This window comes from Talpa europaea (genome assembly GCF_964194135.1).
Source record: "Talpa europaea genome assembly, chromosome: 2".
Lineage (NCBI taxonomy): Eukaryota > Metazoa > Chordata > Mammalia > Eulipotyphla > Talpidae > Talpa > Talpa europaea.
The window spans coordinates 103,738,795-103,743,747 of record NC_140068.1 but is presented as its reverse complement, the minus strand read 5'-3'; positions in this window follow the sequence as shown (position 1 = coordinate 103,743,747).

Here is a 4,953-nt window from a genome sequence, read left to right as displayed (position 1 = left end):
GTGGGAGCCTCCCCTGTGCCTGCAGAGGTGTCAGGAGGCCTGCACCTCCCCTCTGCTGATGCCTCTGATTCTGCTGTTTCCTTCCTGATAACGGGGGTGCACTGTCTAGGCGGTAGGGTGGAGGCTGCTGGGATTGCATTTCAAGCTTTCATTTTCAGATAGTGTAGGAAGCAGCGAAAGGTGATTGGGTTTTTAAGAGAAAATTAGGAGGATCCTAGGGATCCCTCCCCTGGTGAGATAACCCTCAATGAGTGCCAAATTCTGACTGTCTTCTCTCATGGGAACCATCATCTCTGAGCCATGAGGCCCCCTTGGCACCCAGCAGGGCTCCCGAGCTGCTAAACAGCAGGTGCTAACTCTGTAAGAAGATTTGGGGAAGCACTGAAACTTCTCAAGTTTGAAGGATGCCCTAGAAGCCCTGTCATTTCAAAGCAGGTATGTCAGTTTTGAGGACATGTTTCTTTTAAGAAAAGAAAGTGGGGAGCAGCTGACTGTAAGGAGGGGCTGAGAAGGTAGTGGGCATTAGGTGGGATGGGAGGTTGTACCGGAAATGGTGCAGCTCTAGGAGGACCCAGCACCACCTCACTAAAGATTGTACTTCACTATTTTAATAATCTATCTGTAACATCCTGGGGCAGGACCCTGTTGCCGGAGACCAGCTCTAGCTAGAAATCGTGTCAGGGATCTCAGAAAGAAGAGGACGGTGTTAGTGAAGTTTTTTCGGAGGGCAAAAGGGAAGTGGCGCGAGGTGGGAGTGAGGTAGACACAGACACCTTCTCTCGTGCAAGTGTCTCCTCCTGAGGGTCTCAGCGGGTCTTTATTTATACCTTAAGGTGAGCAGTGAGATTACATCAGCATAAGCATCAAAGCAGAACAGAGACAATCATTACATACTTTCTCATGAACATACAGAGACCCTCTTGGTCTCATACTACAAAAGGACACTTCTTTAATCTGATTAAGAAAATCAACAGGGACAATTACTCTCCTTGGTACAACTCATTTTCTAACATCATCAATTGTCTAAGACAGTGCAATGTTCAGTAACAATCAATCATCCTGTCAAGCCTTCCTATTTTGGAGTAGACATGAAAGTCCGTTGTTATGCTTTATTACTAAAATCAACCCATTCCCTAGTACTCAATTCATCTAGCCTATTATCAATTACTTCAGAGTGATCTAAAGTAACTAGTTCATCAATACTGTTTTAGTTCTACAGAAATCCAACTTTTAACTAGAAGTAGCTAACCTCCACGCAACCTGCGAACTGTTGGCCTTTCGCGTACACCAGGAGATGTACTGTTGCCACCAACATGTACCTCCAGGTTAGGCTATGGTTTCCAAGCACAGCTGGTTCAGGGCAGCTTGTTCTCCATAGTTCTCAGGGCCAGGACATTTCTATCCTAACTATATCTTGAACAATTTTTACTTGCTTTGTGACAATTCATGCGTAAGAACAATAAGCCAATTGTCACCTGTGTCACCTGTGTTAGGTTTTCACAAGCCACTTTATAACTAACTTATTTCAGCATTAACCAAGAGCAAAGAGGAGAACTTTAGCAGGCGTTGCCATGGAGACTCCCTAGTTCGGATCTTCTTGGGAAGTGCAAGAACTCCCCTCTTCTGGGAAGTACAATTTCCCTCTTCGGGGGAGCAGAGGGACTCCCCGCTTCTCGGGAGTCTCCCCCAATGCCCGGACCATGTCAAGAGACAGCATGGGAGGCACAGCCTGGCGCACCCTGTTTTAGAATTGTAGATAGTGACTCTTCCAATAAATTTCATGTAATTCTCATTCCAACGTTGGTTGGGGGATGCTGATACTATTTCCATTTTTCTGTGGGGAAAGTGAGGTAGGGAGTTTAAGAGACTTGATGAAATGGTCACACAGAGAGTGGCTGAGTTTAGAGATGACCTCGGAGTCACCCCCCAGAATCTGCCCTCCCAGAACCATCACATGCCTCCTCCTAACAACCGCCATTATGTGGTTTGTGGGTGTTTTCTCAGAGCAGGACTCATTTTCCTTTACTGCTGTTGTGACTCACTGTGTCCCTCACCATGAGGCAGAACTCCCCACAGAGTTAGAGAGGACAATGACAAAGCCCTCAGTGGGGATCTGACACGGCTCCTGCTGTGTTTGGGGCAGGATCTTGTCCTTGTTCCTGGCAGGTCAGGGCTGGGGAGGGACTGACCTAAAGGTGAGCTGAACAAGCAGACAGAGCAGGACAGGGACCTGTGAGGGTACCCCGACTCCTTGGGGACAGTGTCATGTGTCCTGATCCTTCTCAGGGACACCTGCTCACACTGAGGGGACAGGACCATGAGCAGGTGCTGGCCTGTCCTTCATGGTGGCCTGGGTCTGGGCCTCTGTCCTGGTGAGTCACTGGGTGTTATGATGGGGAGGGGAGGGCAATTCGTACCCCGGGCCCAGGTGCTGGGAATGGAGGGGCCTGGTGTACTGAGGAGAGTGGGTCTTGGGTGTGAGTTTCACAGGGTGGGAAAGGAAGAAACAGTATTTTTCTCTAATAAGCCTCTGGTTTCTAGCAGCACAGAGGCTCAGAAGCCCTGAGAGGAGCCAGGTCTGTCCTTGAACTCGGGGCCTAAGGGGTCACCAGGAAGGGCCCCATTCCTTCTGGTGGGGGGTCCCTGGGCCCTGCTCCCCCATGAGCCCAGAGCTCCTGGCTGCCCTGCTCCTCTGTATGGGCTTGGCTGCCTCCTGTCCTGTCTCTCCCCAGCCCTGAGGAGATGGTGCCCTGCTCCTGCCCCAGCTCTGTGCTCTGCCTCCTCCCCTCCCTGCTGCTCCTCCTCCAGCTGCCCCATGGGGGCTCCCCAGGTGAGTGTGTCCCTCCCTGTACCTGTGTGTCCCTGGGGTGGGTGGGGCCCAGGGGCTCTGGACTCTCCTCCTTCAGGAATTGCCTTTGTTCATTTGTCTTAGCATAGTATCTTCAAGTTCCATCCATGTTGTTTTAAAAGGCATGATTTTACTTATTAAAAAAAAAAAAATATGTGGGCCTCCCTGGTGGTGTCTCTCTGGGTCCCTCATCATGAAGCAGAAATCCCCCACAGAGTTAGAGATGACCATGGGGTTAAGTCTCAGCATTATCAAGCTATCACCAGCCACTGCTGCAGAAGTTTGATCCCTGGCCAGGGAGCTACCCACATGGCATTGCAGACTTCTCCTGTCTTGCCTGCTGCTCCCTTAAGCAGTCTATTTCTGTCAGTCTGCCTGAATCCTCTCACCCCCACACCTCTGGCTTATATCTCACCTCTTGTATGCATACATAAATAAAAATAAATCTTTAAAAAAAATCTGAGTACTATTTCATTATGTGTATGTGTGTGTATATATGTAATGTTACTCTATTTCTTTGAACGAATCTCTATTTCTGTCTCTCTTCAAATTGTGGAATATCCATTATGCTTATGTTGCCTTTCCTCATAGATTGGTTAGTTCTTCCAGTTTTTCTTCATTTTCTCTTTTTTCTTCTATTTCAGTCCATTCTTCATTATTATCTTCAGGTCACTGATTTGATCTTTCATTTGGTCTGTTCTGCTCCAATACTTTCTCCAGGAGTGAGTAGCTTCTCTGCTAATTTTTTACAGCTCCCATCACTGTGATTTTAATCTAAGGCTTCTATTTCTATTTTCTTTTTACTCATTTTATTTTCCAAGTCATTCATTTATTGTTCCAAATTTTGTTTTTCTCTTTGATTCACTTTTCTGTGTTTTCTCCATTTCTTTGACTTTATTACAGCAATTTGAATTCTACTTGATAGTAGGATATGATCTTCCATACCGTAGTAGTTGCATATTGCAGAGTTGGTCTCGTCTTGTGATTTCATGTTCCAATGAGATCTCAAGTATCTAGGGCTTATTTTGCTGCTTTAATTTCTTATTTTTGAAAAAATGTGTCTGTAATGGTAACTTAGAGAGTTGAACTACTTCTAACTTTCCATCAGGTGACCGTGTTATGTTTTTAGATTTGAAACTTATGCAGGACTAGAGACCTGATCCTTGAGATGCTGAGTCAGAGACTGTGGGGCCTGCAGTCATCCAGCCTCTGGGGTGGGTGCTCTGGCTGGGGTGTGTGAGCTCATGTTTATGGCACCCCTGACACCCACCTCTCCCAGTCCAGCCCTGAGACTCTGCCCTGTGCACACTGTCCCTGAGCTTCAGGAAGGCGGGGCCAGTCCTGAGAGGGAATGGGGGTGCATCCACCTCTGTGCCTTGTTTCTTCAGTGGGGACCTTGTTAGCTGGGAGCACCCAACCAGAGCTGTGAGCCCCTAACTCTCAGCTCTCCCTGCCCAGGGTCATGCGCCTGGTTGAGTGACAGCCCCACAGTGTGTGCTGCAGCCTCCCCCACACTGACCACAACCTCCAGGTGTCTTCTCTGCCTAACTCTTGTTCAATGAAGCATGACTCTCCTCTGTGTCCCTTTTGGTGCTGTCTGCCTGGTGACTGCTGTACAAGAGTGTCCAGTTTTGTCGCAAGCCTGGTGTTCTCTGGGTGCCCTATCCACTCATTCACATTCATGATCCTTTGTGCAATGAAACAGATTTCCTCAGACACTTTATTAGTCCCCTAAGAACTCTTTTGAAATGGACATTCTTGGGTACAGCCCAATCTGCTACATTAGGCCTTGGTTAGGTTCCTGGCATTTTACAGTTACAAGCCCTCCTGGTGACTGTGATGCTGAAGGTGAGAACCATGGAGTTAGAGTTTTTATGGAAGGTCCTGCCATCAGGTACACCAGTGAATGAGGGAGCATCTTTGACATTATTTCTGGACCACAAGTTGTGGTTGGAAGATCTTTCCCAGATTTGGAATTGTCAGTGTTAATCCTTCATGTCAGCTGTCTGCTCATCAGACACCTTCCCTCAGCTTGCTGGGGCCTCCCCCAGTGATGTTGTGTGTGTTCCCTGATATGACTGTGTCTCCCAGCCTTTCTAACTCCC